This window comes from Humulus lupulus, chromosome 5 (genome assembly GCF_963169125.1).
Source record: "Humulus lupulus chromosome 5, drHumLupu1.1, whole genome shotgun sequence".
In the NCBI taxonomy this organism is placed as follows: Eukaryota; Viridiplantae; Streptophyta; class Magnoliopsida; order Rosales; family Cannabaceae; genus Humulus; species Humulus lupulus.
This window is the reverse complement of record NC_084797.1, coordinates 130,469,930-130,494,162: the sequence shown is the minus strand read 5'-3', so window position 1 is coordinate 130,494,162 and position 24,233 is coordinate 130,469,930. Positions and strand designations below refer to the sequence as shown.

The following is a 24,233-nucleotide window of genomic DNA, read 5'->3' as shown; positions in this document are numbered from 1 at the left end:
AAGAGGAAGTCGAGAAGCTGAAGGAGAATGGGTTCATCAGAGTGGCGTTTTATCCATCGTGGGTCTCTAATCCTGTACTAGTGCCCAAGCCAAATAGCAAGTGGCGTACGTGCATGGATTTTACAGACCTAAATAAAGCCTGCCCCAAAGATTGTTTCCCACTCCCAAGGATCGACCAGCTGGTCGATGCGACAACAGGGCATGAGATCCTCTCATTCATGGATGCGTACTCCAGGTATAATCAAATCAGTATGCATCCCCTTCATGAGGATCACACTAGCTTTCAGACTGATACAGGGCTCTACTGTTACAAGGAGATACCCTTCGGTTTGAAAAACGCTGGTGCGACTTACCAGAGACTCATCAACCACATGTTCAAGGAGTTGATCGGCACGAACATGGAGGTTTATGTTGACGATATGCTGGTCAAGTCGAAGAAAGCAGAAGGGCATGTAAGGGATTTGCAGTAATGCTTCAACATCTTGAATAAATATCGGATGAAGTTAAATCCCCTTAAATGCTCCTTCGGAGTAAGATCAGGGAAGTTCTTGGGATTTATAGTTAACTCAAGAGGAATTGAAGCCAATCTCGAGAAAATAAAAGCCCTGATTGAGATGAAATCGACAGTAAAGATTAAAGATGTTCAAAGCCTGACCGGGAGGATTGCTGCTCTCAGTAGATTCATTTCGAAATCGACAAACAAGTGTGTTTCGTTTTTCAATCTACTAAGAGGCAATAAGAAATTTGAATGGACAGATGAGTGCGAACAGGCCTTTCAAGCACTAAAAACGCATATGGCGCAACCACCCATCATGTCAAAGTCAGTCAATAAATAAACTCTGTTCATATACCTGGCAGTCATGGAATACGCTGCTAGTGCTGTTCTAGTAAGAGAAGAAGAAGGCATGCAGAAGGCTGTCTACTACGTGAGAAAAAGGCTGATTGGAGCAGAACAGCGGTACCTGCCAATCGAGAAACTAGCCTATTGCCTAGTTTTGGCCTCTAGGAAGTTGCGGCCTTACTTCAAAGCTCATCCAATTATGGTGTTGACTGACCAGTCTCTTAGACAAGTCCTGCAAAAGCCAGAGGTTGTAGGTAGATTGCTAAAGTGGGCAGTCGAACTCGGGCAGTTCGACATATCTTACTTGCTGCGAGCAGCGATAAAAGGACAAGCCTTGGCTAACTTCATCGCGGAATTCACTGAACTTACGAATGGAGAGCAAACTGAAGAGCCCAGCGAACCTGAATGTCAAATCCAAGCTCCCACGTGGAAATTGTTCATAGACGGTTCATCCAACGAATCCCACGCAGGAGCAGGAGTGATATTGATAACGCCGGAAGGGCATCGATTTCACTATGCAATCAGATTTGACTTCACTGCTTCTAACAATGAGGCCGACTATGAAGCACTACTCGCCGGATTGCGGTTAGCCAAGGATATGAACATAAAAGTGCTTGACATCTATAGTGATTCTCAGCTGGTGGTGAATCAGGTCATGGGAGAGTACCAGACACGAGGTTTGAAGATGGTTGCCTATCTGAACAAAACAAAGGATATGTTAGCCCAGTTCGCAGATATAGTCTCCAGCAAGTACCCCGCGATCAGAATTCCAACGCGAATGCTTTGGCAAAATTGGCAAGTGCGAAGGATGATGATACTCTGAACATAGTGCCAGTCGAACGACTATCGGTACCAAGCATCCAAGCGGAAGAAACCACTCTGGTAATCCAGATGGCGAATATGTGGATGGCACCATATGTAGAGTATCTGTCAAGCGGCGTGCTACCAGCGGACAGAAACAAAGCCAGGACCCTTCAGCGGCAAGCTGCTAGGTATATCCTGGTCGATGGAATCCTGTACCGAAGGGGATACTCACTACCACTTCTTAGATGTATTATAAAGGAGAAAGCCAAAGAGTTGATGAAAGAGGTGCACGAAGGCTTTGCGGGGACCATGCTGGGGGGCAAAGTTTGTCAAAAAAGATCCTAAGGCAAGGATATTTCTGGCCAACCATGAGTGAAGACTCAATGGAGTTCGTGCGGAGGTGTGACAAGTGTCAGAGATTTTCAAAATCCCACGAGCAGCCCCCAATGAGTTAAAGCAAAGGCAGAGTCCATGGCTCTTCGCAGTTTGGGGAATAGATCTAATCGGATCTTTGCCTACAGGGAAAGGTGGTGTAAAGTATGCAGTGGTTGTCGTCGATTACTTCACCAAATGGGCTGAGGCTGAGCCACTCGCAACCATAACGACCAAGAAAGTATTTGACTTCGTAGTCAAGAACATCATTTGTCGATATGGATTGCCAAGAAAAATCGTCTCGAATAACGGCACCCAATTTGACAGTGATCTATTCATGGACTTCTGCAAACAGCATGGTATTATCAAAAGCTTTTCTTTAATCGCTCATCCCCAAGCGAATGGGCAGGTCGAAGCAGTTAACAAAACCTTAAAATATACTCTGAAGAAAAGACTTGAAGAAGCTAAGGGAGCATGGCCAGAGCAGTTGCCTGAAGTTCTTTGGTCATATAGGACTTCCCACCGAACAGCAACAAGTCATACCCCGTTTTCTTTGGCATACGGGTATGAAGCTATGTTGCCTGTCGAGCTGGATCCACCTTCTCATCGCAGATTAACATACGACCAAGACTCTAATAGCCAAATATTGATGGAGTCCCTAGACCTGGTTGAGGAAAAGCGTGAACAAGCCCAACTTCGAGTAGCTACGTACCAGCAGAAGGTCGCCCGGTATTTCAACTCTAAAGTGCGAGAAAGAAAATTCAATGTTGGAGATCTTGTACTCCGAAGAGTTTTTCTAAACACCTGCGACCAAGCTGCTGGAGTACTCGGACCTAATTGGAAAGGGCCATACCAGATTGATGAGGTCCTTCACCCAGGCACTTATAAACTTGAACGCTTAAACGGAGATCTCGTTCCTCGCTATTGGAATGGAGAACACCTGCGCAAGTATTATTAATAAACAATTCTTCTTAAATAATTGGCTTGTATTAATTTTACTTTTTACAAGTTTTGAAAAAGGGTTGGTCATTTTATGTGACTGATCGCTTATAAGTGTAAGATCTTATTGATCACTCGTACAGACATGTTTAGTCCATTTATTATGAGAAATAAAAGGGACTGTGCGTAGCCAGTCATTTCTTGCCAATTATTGTATTTATTACAAGTATTTTCTCATTACGTGTGGTTTTTTGTTGTATTATAATTCTAATCATATTGCTACGAGGAGTAATGTTCGAACAGGTTCTGGTCAAGGCAAGTGACTAAGGACCTAAAGCTCCTCGATCACTTGGGGGGCATATAAGGTACAAGTAAGCAAAGCATATCATTAAAAGGTATGTAAACACATGAGCAAAATAAGTGAAAGCATGCTAGGGTACTTAGAGTATTTTTCAAAATTTTGTTATTTTGTTAAATCAAACCAAAGTGCTATGCTAAGTTCGGTCATGCGAACAGATGTTATAATAAGATAAAAAATATATTATAATATCAAAATGAATCCTTTTACACCGCAAGCAGTCGCTGCTCGGATGTAATTGTTCAAATAAAAGTAATAGCTGCCCATGCAGCAATAAAAATAAAATCGATGTCTTTACACTACGACCCGTAGATCGAATACTTGAAATAATAAAAGAAAAAGACTAAGGGACTGGAGGATCTTGGGGAGCATCCTGGTTGACCACTTCTTCAGCATCAACTTCTCCTCCATCCATCCCAGTGGCCAGTGAGATCTCAGGGGAAGCAGGAATCCTCACTCTTTCTTCCTCTACCAGTCGAGCAGCACAGTGAGCGAGCTCGGTGTTTCTTGCATTCTCAGGAAGGTAATTGAAGTTGGCACCCTGGTTGTGCTTCCAGAAATCGTAGAAGCATCTGAGTGTGGCATTCTTGTACCTTTCCAAATTGCTGGCATTGGCTTTCTCAAGCCCCTCGATCTGGCCCTCCAAGGTTGTAGTCTCTTGTCTAGTTGCAGCCAAGTCCTCCTCGAGATTTTTAGCCACTTAGTAATTGATGCAGTTAGACTCCTTGAACTGGTCCCTCTGCTCGATGGCTTTGTCCAAAGAATTTTACTTCTCCCTCAACTCCTCAGCCATTTTATTCTTCTCCTCGAGCACCGCTGCAAGTTGTTCGACATATTTCGCTTCGGCAGCTTTGAGTTCATCAGCGTGTCGTTGCTCCAAAGATTTGGCCTACTCGGTAACAGCACCCGAGCGAAGACGGTCGCAGTATGGGTCAGCATTGAGCCAATAAGTCGTCGTCAATAGGTCTTTCTCCTCCCCACGGATCTTGCATGAAAGCTGCAAATAGAAAAAGGAGGAGATAAGACGCACAACTTGAGAGCTTATGTTGAAAGTTGGAATAACGTTGCTCACGTATACGACCAGCAACATTCTAACAGAAATACTAAGTTCTATGCGAGCAGTTTGAAAAATAGATTGAAAAACAAAAATAAAAAGTTTTTTGGAAAGAAAGCTTTTTCGACTCTGAAGGGGCGGGAAAAACCCAGTTTTTCAACTAGCCTAAAAATCAAATTTTTACTTCGATTTTACGCCCTAAACTTACGATCTTGACTATCAAACTGGCTCCTAACTCCTACAGAGTAAAACTACGCTACCCTATCAAGTATCAATCGGTATACACACAATCCTCATGCATTTCTACCCAAGAACACGAAAAATTTCAGAACTCAAAACAGGCATGTAATAGTATGCATGGCATGTCAGAGAGGATGAAAGTTTAAGAAATTTACCTAGATGAAGATTGGAGGTTCTGAAATGAAGCAACTTTGGGCGTGCGAACAGAGGATCTTTAGAGCAAACGACGGATGATCTTCAAAGTTTCTGAGCTCTGGGTTGAAGTTTTTGAGGGTTCTTGGCAAGTAAAAAGTGAAAAGGTAAATTTGGTGATTATTTATAAAATCTGAAATATGATAAAAAGGGGTAATCACGAGTTACCTTTTTCAAGGCATGGGGGACTGTAATAGCCGTCAAAAGGGTTACTTGGGAATCGAAAAGGCAGGATTGGACATGATTAGGTCACCCTTTTCGAGGAAGCATGAGTGACTCTGACAGATTTCGTGGGGTATACGAAAGGTTAGTTTCCTAAGTTTACTTATTGCTGGTCGTAATAAATAAACTTGGGGGGCAAATGTTTATCCAAAAAATAGTTGTGGATGATGTGGCAAGAATTTTCAACACGTGGCCGACACGCGGCAGAGATGTTGCTCTCATATCGACCAGAGATACTTCCATATGAGGGGTTCAAGTTTTATATACGACCAGCCTGGTCGTATACTCCATTTATTTATGTATAAATTTGTATAGTTGTAATGATAGCTGAGAATATCTCTTCATTATAACCTGAAGATCCATTTATTAAGGAAAGATATGATTAATTGACTCATGTAACCCTCCTTGAGCCTATAAATATACAAGAAATAGCTCAAGGGGGGATCTTTTTTCTGAATCCTCTTTTCTGATCTGAGAAGAAGAGAATTGTATTGCTATTATCCATCGTCTGTATTATTTTTCCTTCTAAGGTTTGTGAAACTCAAGAACCCTAGTTCTTTGATCACACCTTTGAAGCTCAACATTAATAATAGTATCAAGTGGATGTAGGTCATTACCAATCTTTGGGGCTGAACCACTATAATTCTTGGTGTTCTTTACTTTCCATTAGATTGTATTTTCAAGCATCATGCTATTTTCCTGTTGTATATTTGACTCCGCGTCGTTGGCTCATTTGAGGGTCAACATTTTCCTTTTCCTTTTGTTTTCTTCTCAGTGGTTCTAGGGTCTCAGCTACCCAAAGAATCTAAGTCTACCCCTTAGCCAAAAGTCCATAATACCCTTAAGTCAATCTTAATCCTCAAGTGCCACCAAGGGCAATCCCGTCATTTGCCATACCCCACTAATGCCATGAGTGTTCCCATAAATTCTCATTTAATCCTGACATGTCTAAATAATTACTTAACTACTACCCAATACTCGATAAATCCCGAACACATATTTCTTTCCCAAAATACCCCTAGACTCTTCCCGAGTCGGGTATTTGACCCCGTTGTGACTATTTAACTAAATTGCTCTCTAGGACCGTCTCGGATCGTGCATCACAAATATATTACCACTCACTCGTGGTATCAAACACAATATACACAAATATTACATGTATGCCCTCAACGGGCTAAAATTACAGATATGCCCCTAATAGCAAAATGGGGCCCACATGCATATTTGATTCACCTAAACATGCATTTCAAATCATATAATCACCAAATTCACATATTAACACAATTAAATCAATTATTGCCTCCCGACACACTAATCAAGGTCTTAAGCCTTATTAGCAAATTTGGGACGGTATAGAGAACTTGAGTGTTTGAGTGCTATTCTGAGTGTTTTGTTTTGTGTGTGGTTTACTTAATGTTCAAGTAACCTTAAGTTAATCTCGAGGCTCGGAGTACCAAAAATGTCCCTGAGGGCAAAATGGTCAAAATCCCTGGTATCCCATCCTATTCTTACTAACTTCAAATATATCATCGAATATTCATTCCTGTTACCCGCTAACCCAATTTTGTACTAGATACCCAAAAGACCCATTGACTCACCCCGAGTTGGGTATTAGGTCCTGTTGACCGTGTTTTTGGCCAACGACGTGCAGACGTCAAAAATGACAAAATCCTTCAAGAGAAATAAACGACACAGACGATTTGATAGTGGTTCAGCCCCAATATGTTGGTAATAGCCTAATCCACTTAGAGTTGTGATTATAGATCTACACTCAAGATCAGATGAACCTGAGTCAACTGAGTTTCTTTAGTGTAGATTACAAGAATACAAGAATTCTCTCAAATACAAGTACTCTCTCTCTCTAGAAAATTCGGATCAAAAGTTCAAAAGTCCCCCCAAAAGTCCCCTTTATGATGCCATAAGCCTTGTATTTATAGGCTCAGGATCGTACAGATGATATCCCCCATAATCGGGATATTTTATTAGTCTCATTATATTAAAATTACAATAATATTCAAAATATAACAATACACTAAATTTGTGGGATAAATTGAGAGATTCCCGCGTATGCCAAGACCGATTCTTGTTGAAGCCATTTCTTGGAATCTTGACGTAGTCCTGCTCTATCTAGTCGATCCATATCACATTCAGTCTGGTCAGCCAAACCTTCACTGGGCAGACACGCACTTAACTGGGCAGACATACACTTGGCTGGGTAGACATGCACTTGGCTGGGCAGACAGGTCATGACTGGGCAAACATGCACTTGACTGGGCAAACATAATTTCTGAGTAGTAACAAATATTTTTCCTTTACATGTATCGATTTATGTTTGTTTGATTCACTCCAGGGACTCGTCGATGTTATTTATTCTAAATAATAGAGTTTCCTACTCGATCGGCGATACATGCTTAGCCGACCAGGGAAGTTGTATCTGCTCTCCGGAGCAGGAAAACTTTGCACCTGATCAGCTAAACTTGTACCTGGATAGTAGTTTACTCTTTATTCTTGTATTGCTGAGTTGTTGGCATTTATACTTTACTTTTCTTTGCTAACTTAAAACATTCTAAGTCTCTTTTAGACTTAAAAAGTTACAAGTTTTTTGTGAATAGTAAAGTCACTCTAGTGTATGCCTTATATTTTCGCATGAGTACTTAGTTTTCTAACTTAGAAATTCTAGACATTTCATAAGTCCATACTAAGTATACTTTCTCACACTCTTATTGCTCTAATATTTTATGAGCATAATGTTTATTGTCACACGAATATCTGCTTCTAACTTGAAATTTTAAAAAATTCCAGGTTACTTAAGCTTTGTCAAACAAGTTAGCTTAATGGCCTTTTTGGACTTCGAAAATTTACAAGTCAGCCTAAAAATAGATATATTAACTCGTGCTCTTATTGCATGTGTTAAATTATATACCAGTATACCCCATGTGCCCCCCAGGTGATCGAGGGTTGAAAGATCCTTAGTCACTTACTACTTGACCGAATCTGTTCGAGCAGTTAATTACTCGTGAAACACATAGAATATATTGAAAATATTCGAGCAGTTGAACACTGCTCGGATAACTAACACACATGCATATTTGTAGCAAGAATCGACCACGCTGTGATAGTCTCTTTTATTACTCGTAAATTAAAATGGACAAAACATGTCTAATAACGAGTCTTAAACAACCAAAATTGTTCAAAAATAAAATGACTGGTTAGCAAATAACCACCTCATAAACCAAACTTAAATAACAAGTCAAACAACTCGAAATCAAGCTACCACTCTGAAAGCAGTATTTAAAAATAATATATCCTTCGATGCTCGCCGCTCCAGTGGCTCCTGATCCTAGCACTCCCGCTCAGCATGCTTCTCCCTTGCTTTGTTGCTTTCCTCAACCAAGTGTGGACCTCCACATATAGTGTTTAAGGTAAATTCCACAGGTCCGGGCTGCAAGGGTGGAGATCTTTGTCGTTTGAAACCAGGATTGCTGCTGTCTCCTTCTCCTTGGGGTGTCTCTGCCCGGTACTTCCTCAACTTGCCCGACCGGAGAAGAAATTCTATCTCGTCCTTGAGGTGATTGCATTCATTCGTGTCATGACCATAATCTCCATGGAAACGACAAAACTTATTCATATCTCTCTTCCTCATCTTTTTCCTGATGGGGGGAGGCTTCTTGTAGGGAACCTCTTCATGACTAGCAAGATATATCTCTGCTCGGCTGGCTGAGAGAGTGGTGTAGTTAGTGAATTGAGGCTCATACTTGGTTGGCTTTTCACTTGAATTCAACTTTGCTTTCTTTTCCTCATGGTGGTCAGACCCGTTATTTCCACGTTTCCTTCCTCCAGAGTCAATTGATCCGCCCGGATTGTTTATGCCATTCTCCTCTTTCTCTATTGCATCATCCAATTTCATATACTTGTCCGCCCGATCAAGAAATTATTGAAGTGTTGAAATTGGATTTCTATGTATACTGTCCCACAAAGGGCTCCGATAAGTTATCCCAGCAGATATGGCAACCATCTTCCCCTCGTCTCCTACAGCAGTTGCTCTATTGACTTCTCTCATGAATCTCTGTATATAGTTCTTTAGAGACTCATCTTTTCCTTGTTTGATATCTGCCAAGGGGTTGGCATAAACTGGTGGAGTCCGAGCAGTGTTGAATTGTCTACAAAACTCCATCCTGAATGCTTCCCAAGAGGTAATGGAGTTTGGCTTAAACTTCCAATACCATTCCTGGGCAGTATCCGTCAATGTAGTCGGGAAAACTCTACACCGATAATCGTCACTTACTCCGAGCAATTCCATCTGGTCCTCAAACTTCCCAATATGTCTGATGGGATCTACCTTTTCTGTATATACTGGCAGAACCGGTGCTTTATATTTTGCAGGTGGCTGGGCTGCTCTAATCCGGGCACAAAATGGGCTGCCACTCTGGTGGTATATCGCATCTATCTCGGAAGGTCATTTTGAAAAAAATTTCACTGCAGCTGTTAGCATGTCAAGCTGGGCTTGGATGGCTGGTGCAACTGATGAGGTTCCAAGGTCTTGACCGCCTGGTCGGGCATTACAATTTGGCGCCCCATCGTCAAGTATTTCTACTTGACTGGCAGGGCGGTCCATATTTTGCCTTTCGACCGAGACAGTCCTCCTCTTGTTGGTGATGATGTCCCTCAGATCCTTTCGGGAAGCATGCTCTCCTGCCCGATCAAACACCGTACTTTTCGATTTTTCAGAGGGCTTACTATGCGGGACTTGCTCTCTCCCACTACGTTGCTGGCCGGGGTGCAGGGGAGGCCTTTCAGTACGCCCCGGACAGTCTTTTCCTCCTTGTTGGTCATTGCCCTCCTTTTCCTTTGATTGATCAGTGTGGTGACTATCAGCCTCATCACGACCGTGCCCATCTTTGAATTGTGAAGTCCTCTTCTCTCGAGGAGTCTTGGTCTGATCCTGCCTAGGTGGAGTCTTTTTACTGCCCGACCGGTGACTCCCCGATCTAGAAGTCTCTGATCGGTGGCTCCTAGAGGGGGTTCTAGAGTGCTCCCTTTGCGTCGAGACAGTTCTGGATCGGTCCCCATCATCGTCCCGACCAGGGGGGTTACTCCTGCTTCTGCCCGGTCCTCGAGAATCGGCTCTGTCAGTGGTCCGTCGACCAGCGTTATTATTTCTTGCTCCCTGGGTGGCTGTTTATGCTGCGGCTTGGGCCAATTGGGTAGCCGCTTCTAGAGCAAATGCTGCTTCATGATGTCTCCGGTTGACCTCCTCCTGTTGTTGTTTGATCTCTTCGCTTCTGGCCTCCATATCGCGTTTTTGATGCTCTAACGCAGCTCTCTGCCTGGCCATCTCTTCAGCGAACGCCTCCTGCCTGGCGTGGAATTGTGTCATCTCCTCCTGGAAGGCCCCCATGGCTTCCTGGAGTTCTTCAACTTCTGGAGTCACGTTCTCGAGCATGACTCTAGGCTCAATCTCATGGTCTTGAGGGCCAGGACCTTCTGATCTGGCAGGCTCTTTAGAGGAACCTGTCTTCTTGGAGGCCGCATTGGTGTTCTTAGGCGCCATAATGCTACAGGGATCGTCTGTCTTTCTCCTCAGGCTCTCAATGAAAGCACCAAAATTTTGACCGTGTTTTTGGCCAACGACGTGTAGACGTCAAAAATGACAAAAACCTTCAAGAGAAATAAACGACACAAACGATTTTATAGTGGTTCAGCCCCAATATGTTGGTAATAGCCTAATCCACTTAGAGTTGTGATTATAGATCTACACTCAAGATCAGATGAACCTGAGTCAACTGAGTTTCTTTAGTGTAGATTACAAGAATACAAGAATTCTCTCAAATACAAGTACTCTCTCTCTCTAAAAAAATTCGGATCAAAAGTTCAAAAGTCCCCCCAAAAGTCCCCTTTATGATGCCATATGGCTTGTATTTATAGGCTCAGGATCGTACATATGATATCCCCCATAATCGGGATATTTTATTATTCTCATTATATTAAAATTACAATAATATTCAAAATATAACAATACACTAAATTTGTGGGATAAATTGAGAGATTCCCGCGTATGCCAAGACCGATTCTTGTTGAAGCCGTTTCTTGGAATCTTGACGTAGTCCTGCTCTATCTAGTCGATCCATATCACATTCAGTCTGGTCGGCCAAACCTTCACTGGGCAGACACACACTTAACTGGGCAGACATACACTTGGCTAGGCAGACATGCACTTTGTAACACCCCAATCTGCTAATAAGGTTTAGGACCATGATTAGCGTTCCTGGAGGGCAATAAATGAGTTAACATGTTTTTATATGTGAATTTGAATGAATATGTGATTAGAATGCATGTTTAGGTGGTATAAATATGCATGTGGACCCCGTTTGTATGTTAGGGGTAAATTGGTAATCTTAGCCCGCTGAGGGCGTAAATGTGTTAATGGTATTATGTGATTTGCACCACGTGAGTGTGGTGTTATTAATGTGATGCACGTGCTGAGACGGTCCTAGAGGGATAGATAACTCAAAAGTCACAATGGGATTTGATACCCGGCTCGGGAGGAGCCTAGGGGTACTTTAGGGAATTTCATGAATTGAGTTGTGAAGTTGTGGTTAATGGTTATTGGTGATTGGGTAACCTGAGTAACCATTAGTAATTACTGAGAGTAACAAGTTTAGATGGAAAAATGGTAGAATTGTAATATAAGTGAAAGGACAAGAGTGCCCTTGAGGTTTAGTTAGGAGAGGATAACTATGGGAGGATAGAATAGTAGTTTGGCAGGGATTTAGATTACTTTGGCTGAAGGAAAAAGGGAATACATATTACACTTAGTCATATGCTTTGTTTATGCTGAAATTGGGAGAAACCTAGAGGAAAAGAGAAGAAAAGGAAGAAAGGAAGGGAGAGGAATTAAGGTGGGTTGAAGTAATTGAAGCCAAACAAGAATCAAGATTTGTTCTGAGGTAAGAATTGCTTCTGTTTTACTAAGTTTTAAGCTTGATTTTAGAAAGTAAGAATGGAAATTTAAGGATGGTTATGGCTGGTTTTTATGAGAATTCAGCTTGATAATCAAGAGGAGTTGGTCTAAAGCTGGGATTGGAAGAAGCTCAAGTTGAGTTATTGATCGAGGTAAGAGTTTTTGTCACCTTTGAATTTTCGTTTCTGGTGTGGTTTGAGTATATTGAAGCATGGGTTAAGTTTTTCAAGTCTTGGTTTGAGTTTCTGAAATTTAAAACCAAAGGGTGGATTTTGGGTGTGATTCTTATGATTGAGCTGGTTTATGATGTTTATAGGTTGTTAAATGGTTTATTTGGGGTTTTAAACTGATTTTCGGGTTTAGGTATGTGTTTGGGTTGAATTGGGAGCGTTTTTGCTCGGGGAAAGTGCAGAGGAAAACCCAGATTTCTGGGGTCGCGAAGGAGCGTCGCGGCCCTGTTCTTGGGCACTGCGGCGCGAGGCTGCTTTAGGACAGGGGAAGGCCTTCTGACTTGTTGGGCGCCGCGGCCCTCTAGGGCAGCACCGCGGTGCTAGGCTAGTTTCAAAACATGGAATTTTGCAATTTTGAGCTTTTTCTCCGAGGGTTCGGGGGATGTTTCTGATGAATTGTTTTAGGAATTTAGGGATTCCAAGAGTGTGGGATTGGTCCCGAGAAGTGGTTTTGGATTGGTTAGTATTAAAGGGTGTTTTATATGTGTTGTGACTAGGTCTCCGGAGAGGCTCGGATTAGAGGACCGTGCTCGCGGCCTTGGTGCATCGGGAAGCTCGGGATACAGGTAAGAAAACTGTAGCACCCGTAGAACAGGGCTTGGCCCATAGTATTGTTGCAGGGCGCGGCCCTAGATTGTATCGTTGCTAGGGTGTAGCTCTAAATGAATGATTTTATACTTGATTGTTATTTGGGAATACTAAATGTGGTAATAGCAGGGGGAACGACAAAGGGTCGGGAACGGCGAAGGGCCGAGAACGGCGAAGACCGAGAACGGCAGTGGGGCCGGGAATACCACTTAGCACATGGAGTGCTCGTGGTTAGGGTGAGACCCCAATGGATACATGGGATATCCTTACGGTGTAGACCGAGATCCCAGGCTTTGGTAACGCTTCTGGGACGGCATGGCCGTGTATGTGTTTAAATCTTATGGATTGTCTGATTAGATATGAGTTATCTGTTATAGTGGTTATATGATATGCATATGTTATGTGTTGTATGAGTTTTCTTGCTGGGCTTCGGCTCACGGGTGCTCTGTGTTTCAGGTAAGGGCAAAGAGAAAGTCAACCAGCCATGAGTACGGAGAGCGTGGGGGCGGCGCGTACATGCTTGGCCTGCCCAACTGCTTTGGTTGGGGGCATTTTGAGAAACGCCTGTACTAAACTATGTTTTTTATAATTAGTCAACTGTAAACCTGTTTTGAGTTGTAAATATTTTACAAATCTCATTTTGGGATCCCGAGTGTTAAACTCTTAAACTTTTAACAAAATAGAGTACTTTTAAAGATTACAGCCTAGATTCCTATTTAATCACACTTTTATTATTAAAACCTCGTCTAGCGAGCTAATTGCACATTTTAAACCCACTTAGTAACGGCTCTAAGGTGGTAGGGCGTTACACACTTGGCTGGGCAGACAGGTCATGACTGGGTAGACATGCACTTGACTAGGCAGACATGCACTTGGCTGGGTAGACAGGTCATGACTGGTCGGACATGGTCATGACTGGGCAGACAAGGTCATTCCTGGGCAGACAAGGTCATGCCTGGGTAGACAAGGTCATGACTGGGCAGACATGCACTTGACTGGGCAGACATGCACTTGGCTGGGCAGACAGGTCATGACTGGTCGGACATGGTCATGACTGGTCGGACATGGTCATGACTGGTCGGACATGGTCATGCCTGGTCGGTCATGACACTTGACTGGCCAGTCAAAATTCTTCATTGGTCTACCGGGTCACTCCTAAGCCAGATCACTTTATCACAACTCTGAGGAGCCAATATATTTATTGACTATTAATGTGTCGTTTACGGACCATGCACTGCCACTTGTCACTTCTATTGTCACGTCATCGATCTCCAATTTTTGGGGATAACAGGTCCCGTTGTGACTTTCCCACTAACTTGCTCCCTAGGACCGTCTCATGCCGAGTAACCTAAATATATCCACATAATAATGTGATCTCACACATATATCATATATATGCCAAATATACACATAACAGGCCACAGTACGAAAATTTCCCTTCTAATAAGAAACAGACCCACATGCATATTTAATACACCTAAACATGCATATCTAGTCATATTATCATGTAACCCACATAATCACATAATTACATGCATACACATCACATATATCTATAATTTTCATATATCGCCATCTTAGCCCCTAATCAAGGCCCTAAGCCTTATTAGGTAATTTGGGATGTTACAACTACCCCCTCCTTATAGAAATTTCGTCCTCGAAATTTTATCTGAATAGCTCGGGATATTGATTATGCATATCTGCCTCCAGCTTCCAGGTCTCTTCCTTGACCCTGTTGTTCCTCCATAATACCTTAACTAAATGTATAATCTTGTTCCTCGGGACCTTGTCCCTCCTATCTAAAACTGAATTGGCCGCTCCTCATAGGACAAATCTATCTCCAGTTCCAGATCCTTGTAACTCAATACATGAGTCCCATCTGATACATACTTCCTCAGCATGGAAATATGAAATACGTTGTGCACACTAGACAGTGCAGGAGGTAAGGCCAACTTGTAGGCCACCTAACCGATCCTCTCCAAGATCTCAAATGGTCCAATGAACCTAGGGCTTAGCTTGCCCATCTTCCCAAATCTCTTCACCCCTCTCAGTGGGGAAACCCTAAGGAAGACATAGTCCCCCACCTAGAACTCTACGTTCCTCTGATTTGGGCTTGAATAACTCTTCTGTCTACTCTGAGACACGAGCATCCAAGCTCTAATCTTTTCAATAGCCTCAGTGGTCCTCTGTTCTTCCTCAGGACCCAAATATTTCCTCTCACCCATCTCATCCCAGTGAATGGGCAATATGCACTTCCTACCATACAACATCTCATAAGGTATCACTCCAATCGTCGATTGGTAGCTGTTATTATAGGAAAACTCTATCAGAGGGAAATATTTACTTCAGGACCCCTCAAAGTCCAATACACATGCTCTCAGCATGCCCTCTAGTATTTGGATAGTCCTCTCAAACTGATCATCGGTTTGAGGATGATAGGCTGTACTGAACTTCAGCTGTGTACCCGTCGTCCTCTGTTAACTTCCCCAAAACTTAGAAGTAAAAGTAGGGTCCCTATCAGGCATGATAGACCTCGACGTCCCATGAAAGCGTACTATCTCTCTCACATAAAGATCTGCATACTGGTCGACCGTGTAATTCATTCTCACTAGTAGAAAGTGAGTCGATTTCGTATACTGATCCACGATGACCCAGACTGAATCGTGCTGGCCCACTGTCCTGGGAAATCCTACCAAGAAATCCATCGTGATATCCTCCCACTTCCACTCTGGGATATCCAGAGGCTACAATAGCCCTGCTGGCCTCTGATGCTCTGCCTTGACCTGCTGACAGGTCAGGCACCTTGCCACGTACTCAGTCACGTCCCTATTCATCCCAGACATCCAATATAAAACTTTCAAATTATGGTACATGTTCGTGGTGCCTGGGTGTAGAGAATAAAGCGCAGTATGAGATTCATCCAGAATCTCCCATCTGATCCCAATGTCCATCAGAACGCAGATCCAATCCTTATATCTCAATAAGCTCATGCCTGACATTGTGTAGTTCTTTGCTGCTCCAACTAGGACATCCCCTCTGATCTTTCCCAACTGTGGGTCACTTAACTGCTTCTCCTTAATCCTCTCCAAAAGAGTAGATTGTAGGGTAATGTTGGCCAACTGGACCACCACTAGCTCAATTCATGCTCTAGTCATATCGTTAGCCAACTCCCTGGACATTTGCCTAGAATTATACAACTATCTCGGACCCATCCGGCTTAAGGCATCTGCTACTACGTTGGCCTTTCCTGGGTGGTAGAGGATTTCACAATCATAATACTTTAACAGTTCTAACCAATGTCTCTGCCTCATGTTCAAAAGAAGTATTTCAAACTCTTGTGATCTGTGTATATCTCACACTTATCACCATATAAATAGTGTCGCCACACCTTCAGTGCAAACACCACTACTACAAGTTCCAGATCATGTGTGGGGTATCTCTGCTCATACTCTTTCAATTGACGTGATGCATAGGCAATCACCATCCCTGTCTGCATAAGGACACAACCTAGGCCTTGCCTCGAGGTGTCACAATAAACCATAAACTTGTCATGATCTGTAGGAAGACTCATAACTGGAGCGGTGATCAAACTTCTTCAGTTTCTAGAAGCTGTCTTCACACTTGTCTGACCATATGAACCCCTGATTCTTGCGTGTCAGCTTTGTCAGTGGTGACACAATCTTGGAAAACCCTTCCACAAAGCGTCTGCAATAACCTGCCAATCTCAAGAAACTTCAAATCTCTAAAGCATTCTTCGCCTTGGCAAATCTGTGACTGCCTCAATCTTCTCTAGATCCACCATAATCCCATCCTTACTGACTATGTGACCTAAGAAAGTCACATGTGGCAACCAGAACTCGCACTTCTTGAATTTCGCATACAGCATGTGCTTTCTTAGCCTCTGTAGTACTAATCTAAGGTGCTGCTCGTGCTTTGTCTCTGACTGAGAGTATACCAGTATATCTTCGATAAAGACGATCACAAACCGATCCTGGTAATCTTTGAACACCATGTTCATAAAATCCATAAATGTTGCGGGGGCATTAGTCAGTCCAAATGACATCACCAAATTCTTATAATGCTCGTACCTAGTACAAAAAGTTGTCTTCGGTATATCCTCCTCCCTGATCCCCAGCTGGTGATAACTAGATCGAAGATCTATCTTGGAGAATACCGTCCTACCCTGTAACTGATCAAAAGATCATCAATCCTTGGCAGAGGATACTTGTTCTTGATAGTCAACTTGTTCAGTTCTCTATAGTCAGTTCACATCCTCAAAGAACCATCTTTCTTCTTCACGAAGGGAACTGGTGCGCCCCATGGAAAGAAACTGGGTCTGATAAAACCCAAGTCTAGTAATTCCTGTAATTGAACCTTTAGTTCCTTCAGCTCTGCTGGAGCCATCCTATAAGGTGCCCTAGAGACTGGCTCTGTCCCTAGCACCAATTCAATCACAAACTCTATCTCCCTGCATGGAGGTAACCCTGGTAGATCTTCTGGAAACACATCCAGAAACTCATAGACTAGTCTGGTCTATCCTGGTCCCACTGACATGATCTAAGTGGTATCCACCACACTAGCTAGGAATCCTATGCATCCCCCCTGCAATAGGTGTCTAGCTCTAAGTATAGATATCATAGGTATACGAGGTCCATGCACAGTGCCTACGAATACGAAGGGACCCTCACCCTCAGGCTCAAATGTTACCATCTTCTTCTTGCAATCTATTGTCACCCTATATTTGGCTAACCAGTCCATACCCAAGATCATATCGAAGTCGGTGATAACTGACTCTATCAAGTCAACTGACAACTCTTTACCATCCACTGCCACTGGTAGCGACCTGACCCATCTCGTGGAAACCACTAACTCCCGAGTAGGTAACATGGTTCCAATACCCATTGCATAGTATTCCCTTGGCCTACACAACCTATCGATCACCCTACTAGATACAAAGGAAAGCGTAGCCCCAGAATCAATCAAAACAGAAAAGAATTGCCAGCACTAGAAAGCTGACCTGTCACTACTGAGGGTCGAGCCTCAGCCTCTGATTGTGTCAATACGAACACTCGAGCCAGAGCCAAGATGTATGCCTTCTTTAGTTCTTCCTTTTTCACCCTTGGGAAATCTTTCTTAAGGTTCCCAACTATGACACATAAGAAACAAACCTTCGCCCGACACTCTCCTAGATGATGTCTCCTGCATTTGACACATTCTGGATAAGTCCTCTAGTTCTCATTGCCGCCTTGGCGGCCAACCTGTGTACCCCGAGGCCTCCTATCTGGGCCTGGAACTGTAATGGTATATGGGGTCTTCCTCTTCTGGTCACTAGGGGCTCCGCCCCTACCAACTCCTGTAAAGGGAGGTCCCACCCACCGAATGTCCCTTCTGGCTGCATTCTCGCTCCAGATATTGTTCTCAGCGCCTTTAGAAGTAAGGTCTTCTCAACTACCTGAGCATAAGTTGCCACTCTAGGTACTGAAGTAATTTTAACATCCCGATCTATCATAAGATTTAGCCCTCGAGCAAACCTCTCCTTCCTTATCACATCAGTTGGCACCAAGTCTGCAGCGAACTTGGCCAACCTGTCAAATTTTAGGGTATACTCTGTAGCAGTCATGGTGCCCTGCACCAGATTGCTGAACTCATCGGCCTTTGTATCTCTCACTGCATCATTATAATATTTCTCATTGAATAGTCCTCTGAATTCTTCCTAGCTCAGGGTTTTCATATCTCTGGTACGGGATACCACTTCCCACCAGATTTGGGTGTCTTCTCGAAACATGAATGTGGCATAGGAAACTTTATCATTACATGCCATCCCCATGAAGTCCATGATGGAGGTGGTCATACCCATCCACTGCTCAGCTCGCAGCGGATCTGGCCCTCTCTCAAAGGTAGGAGGGTGATGTTTACTGAAGCGCTCATAGAGAGGCTCCCACCTATTTTCAGCCCCTGGTTGTTGCTGTAATATTGGTTCCACAGCAGGTGGCACAAGCTCATCACTCAAGGTCTTGTGTTGTTGGTGTGACGTGCCGAACATATTCATATCTAGCCAATCTTACTGGCATTTAGAATGACAACCTTCAAGTTATTTTGTATGACGCTTATTATGGGCGTCAACCACTCATTGATGTGTTTCGAAATATAAAACACTTAGGAGGATATAGATGAGAGTCAATACAATGGAGAAATGCATTGGATTTCAGGGAAGTTTTCTTTTCCTTTTCTTTTATTTATACATTGGGGACAATGTTTAGATTAAGTTTGTGGGAAGGGATTTGTTTTTGATTGCTTTGTTCATTGTAGATATCTTAGTTTGTTTAAGTTTAAGTTTTGTTAGGTTTATATTTATTTTTATGTTTTGTTTAAAGTGTGAATCAAGTTGACAATGAATTGCCAATGATAATATGATTAAATGATGTGTTGTATAAATTGAATGGGAATAAAGCTATAAAAATCGGTGTGCTTGGTTGAATAGTTGTTTCAATTTTTACTTTCTCCACTTAAATAATTGAGAGCTTGATCATGATTTTTGATAAATTTTGTGTGATTGAATTTTATTTATGCTTGCTAAATTTTTAAAATAAAAATAAGGTTGAAATGTTGTTATTCTAGAACTTGTTTGCTTGCTTTTTGAGACGAAATCCTAAATGATGCATGTTTAGGAAGATTATTTAGGCAATTCTTTGGAACGTTTGAGCCTTTCAAGCCAACCTTGATTTATTAAATCACTAGTTACCCCATTTTGAGCCTAATTTGATTCTTTTTGTTTGACACTTATTTCGAGCCTATTTGAAACTTTGTTATTTTTTTTCTTCCCTTTGATGTACCATGAGCATATGAAAAGTGATTGGGGGATGGTTTGTAATGGGGTTTATATTTGGAAATTTGTGTCAATAGAAGAAGAAAAATTAAGAGAGAAAGAAAAAAAATATTGAAAATAAACTACACTCCAATTGAAAATATAAAGAAATAAGTTTGGGGGAGTGTAGTATCATTATAAAAAAAAAAAAAATTGTGTATGAGTTCTCTCTCAAAGCAAGAAAGATTGAGAAATTTGAGATTGTTTTGGGTTCATGAGTTTGTCATAAGATTGGTTTGTATGCTTATGGTATATTTGGGCCTAAATGACTTTTTAATCTACCTTTACCTAGGTCGTTCAATTATAAGCCATGAAAGTCCTATTAATTTTTGAGCATGTGTTTTCTACATTAGTGGAGATTAGTAAGTATAGCAAGCTTATGGGATAATAATATTAATTGATTGTAATGAAAAATTTTGGTGAGTATGAAATGATTCGAATATATTTTATTTATTAATATTGATTTTGAGAGCTTTTATTTTTGTTTGGACTTAAGTGAATTGCAAGAATGTTTTGATTAAAATTCTAGATTATAAGTTGATTTTCCTGAAGAATGAGGCTTAAATTATTGTTGTTGGCTTGATTCATTTGTGTTGGTTGTTTTAGATTTTTAGTTTGGTTTTTGTTTGTCTTTTGTGTTCTTTACTCGAGGGCGAGTAAATGTTTAGTTTTAGGGAATTTGATAGGATAGATTTTTAATACTTTTTAGTCTTAGTTTTATTTAGTTTTATTATTATTATTTTATATTTTTAGTTCTTTTTATGTGTGGTTGTTGTATTTTTCAGGTTGTCATTTGTTAAATGGATATTTGAGAAATATTTCAAAATTTATTTGAAATATTATCTTGAATCAAGAGAAAAATAATAAAAATATATTTATTTGAATTGATTGGAGAAGTAAAGGAGAATTCAAACTTAAATTGTTGGAAAAATCTGAGATATTTTGAATCTGATATAGTTTTGGTATTTTGACTATATCTCTCGACTCACTTATCTGATTTATGTGTTCTTGGTAGCGTTGGAAAGCTTATTCAAAGACTTACGAAAGCTTGTTTCACAAGAAAAGTCAAATTCTGATGTTTACATGGTGATATTTGACATACAAGATTACATAAGCTAGAGTTACGAGATTTAAAATTCAAATAAAGATATTTTAGAGCATTATCAAGAAACAAATAGAAACATCTAGAAAAATATTTTCACAACCTTATCACTATAAAAAGAATGCTTTAGACTATTTTAGATCTATCTCTCTTTTTCTTCTTGACCTCTCTATATTTCCTCTCTTTCTTCTCTTATTTCTTTTTCTATTCTTTTTCATGAACTAATTTTCTTTTCTAGGGTTTAATGTAGTCACTTGGATTTCTATCTAATTTAATTATGATGTTCTATTGATTTTTCTTCTTTATTCTAATCTATATAATGTGTGTTTAATGCTAGTGAATACCTGATCAATATTTGCTTGATTTATAATTTTGATTCAAAATTTGAAAGAAAGAGAATTGAATATGCTACCGTTATATAGACATTGGTTACATATTGGACGAAAGTACCTGTATGGCTTGTGTAGCAATTAGGTTTCTATGCTTAATGCCTGCTATATATTTAAGTTTATCACGGAGATGTAGAAAACCTGCATATAGGATGAGATCTTATATCTTGAAAAAGAATAGGAATCAATTTATGTTAACCTGCTATTAGAATAAGAAGAAAGATGTAACGACCCAAAATCGCTAGTAAGGCTTAAGGGCCTTGATTAGTGTGCCTGGAGGGCATAATGGAATTTATGTTTGATTTTAATGAGTAAAATGCATGATTATGATTTAAAACATGTTATATGACTATTTGACTATTTGAGATGCATGACTATGTGTATTAGTATGCATGTAGGTCCTGATTGTGTTAGAAGGGCATAATTGTAATTTTGGCCATTTTGGGCATAACTGTATTGATATGTGATGATTGTTGAGACCACATTGGTATGTGGATGTATCTGTGACTTGTGACTCGAGACGATCCCAGAGAGCAGATTAGCAGAAAGTCAAGGAGGAAATTTATACCCGGCTTGGGTTAAGCCTACGGGTATAAGCAGGAAATTTAGAGAATATATTGAGGTTAATTTGATAATGAGGAATACATATTTGGTGATTTATCAGGTATTGGGAAGCAAGCAGGAAAATATTAGAAACACTTGAGGAATTAGTGGGAATTGGGTAAAATGACTAAAATGGCCCTATGTGGACAAAAAGGGTTTAGAATTTATAGGGAGGGCATTTTAGTCATTAGACTTCTTAGAGATAGATTAAATGAGGCTTTATATAGTGAGTGGGATTGTTAGAGAGTGAGAAATCTGAAGGAAAAGAAAGAAAAAGGAAGAAAAAGAAAAGAGAGAAAAACATAGGGTTTTCCAAAAGGGGCGATTTGAGGATTCTAGCACCATTTCCTCTTCAATTTTCTTGGAGCAAAGCTCAGTGGAGAGCTAGGATAGACTGAGCATCAAGGATCCCAAGCTAGGCTTGATGATTGGCAAGGGATTAGCAAGAACACATCAATGCTTGAGGTAAGTTTTTAGAGTTTTCAGTTTTTGGGTTTTGACTGGTTTGGGCTGTGTATCTAAGCTGAATTGATGGGAACTTTAGGGTGGTTCAGGCCAAGATTTGAGAAGAGCAAGCTAAGGAGGTCTAGGGTTTAACTCAAGGTCGAAATTGCATCAACTGTATGAATTCTAAGCCCTTAACTTTGATGTTTGACTGAATTTCTGGGTTTAGGGTTATTCATGGTAGATTTTGAGATTTGGGATGTATGTACTTGGGTTTTGAGGATTTGGGATGCTTGGGATGAGTGGAGAGTGTTTATAAGCTTGATTTTGAGTTTGGTGAAGATTTGGAGAAGTTTGGATTGAAATTGGCTCAAAGATATCGCAGAGAAGAAAATGAGAATTTGCCTGCCTGCAACTAGCGCTACAGCACTAGTCTTTGGGCGTTGTAGCGCTAGGCCCTATTTCTGGGGATGATGATTCTGCTTGTAGCGCTATAGCGCCCTCTTTTGAGCGCTGTAGCGCTACCCTGTGCCCAGAAAGGGGTTTTTGGGCTATTTGTAAGGGATTTTGACCTAGGGTTCGGGGTTCGATTCCAGCACCTTGTTTTGTGGATCTAGGACTTCCCGGGGGGCTCGGGATTGGTCCCGAGGTGAGGTTTTGGACTCGAGGTTTGGTGTTGACTTTGACCTATGTTTGTTCTTAGGTGTGCGCTAAGGCTCGTGTGGGATCGTGCTCAAGGAGTCAAGTGATCGAAGCTATCGAATTGAAAGGTAAGAAAACTATAGCACCCATAGGACAGGGCATGGGCCCATAATGTGATTGCAGGGCCCGGCCCTATATTGCATTACATGTTAGGGTGCAGACTTGATTGAATTGATATATGTTCAAATGTTATTTGAGTTAGACTATCTGTGATTATTGTATGTGAAACGGCGAGGAGCCGAGAACGGCAATGGAGCCGAGGACGGCGAAAGGCCGAGAACGGCAGTGGGGCCGGAAGTACCACTTAGCACGTGAAGTGCTTGTAGTCAGGTTGGGACCCCCATGGATACATGTGATACCCTTATGGTGAGGACCGAGACCTCAGGCTTTGGTAAGGCTTCTGGGGCGGCATGGCCGGGTCGCTTAAGTCTAATGGTTGACCTGTTTATCTGTGGACTATCTGATATGATTAACTGTATAATTTGCATATGTTATGAACTGCATGAGCTTTCTTGCTGGGTTTTGGCTCACGGGTGCTCTGTGTTGCAGGTAAGGGCAAAGATTGAGTCGACCAGCCATGAGTACAGAGAGCATGAAGCGACGCGTACATGTTTGGCCTGCCCGACTGCTTTGGTTGGGGGTATTTTCGAGAAATGGCTGTAATAACCTATGATTTTAATACGGATCAACTGTAAACTTATTTTAAGTTGTAAATAGTTTTCAAACCTTATTTTGGGATCCCAAATGTTAAATACTAGAAGTTTTCAATGAAACCACGCATTTTTAAAGATTACAGCTTTAACTTTTGCTTAGTCATACTTTTGTTTTAAAAACCTCGGTTAGCGAGTTCATTGCACCTTGTTTTGTCTTAAAACTCACTTGGTAACGACTCTAAGGAAGTAGGACGTTACAAAAGAAATTTAGAATTAATTAATAAAATTAGTAGAATGAAAAGTTGATGAAGTTAATACCCTAGGTCTTTTTAATATTGATTTCCATCTTTAGTTAATTTTGTTCATAGTTATTTATAATTTTAAATTTAAATTCACTCATCTAAACTTTGTTTGCCAAATAGAAATTAAAAGAACAATTGTTGGTAATTGAAAAATAATCTTTGTGGGAACGATACTCTATTTATCATCTATATTACTTGAATCGATTGCGTGCACTTGCGTATCATATTTTCACGATCATTAATCCCGAGGCTCGGGGTACCAAAAACGTCCCCGAGGAAAAAATAGTCAAAATCCTCGGTATCCCATCCGATTCTCACTAACTTTCAATATATCATCGAATATTCATTCCCGATAACTCGGTAATGTACTAG

General features: G+C 41.3%; 1 long non-coding RNA gene across 1 annotated transcript in view; it reads left to right on the top strand.

Moving 5' to 3' along the window:
- The window catches only part of LOC133777656 (uncharacterized), a 38,286-nt gene extending 14,600 nt beyond the window's left edge, over positions 1–23,686 (top strand). The window contains exon 2 of the long non-coding RNA XR_009868748.1: positions 23,456–23,686. This is a non-coding gene — a long non-coding RNA (uncharacterized LOC133777656). The remainder of the gene's footprint in view (positions 1–23,455) is intronic.
- The last annotated feature ends 547 nt before the right edge of the window (positions 23,687–24,233 follow it).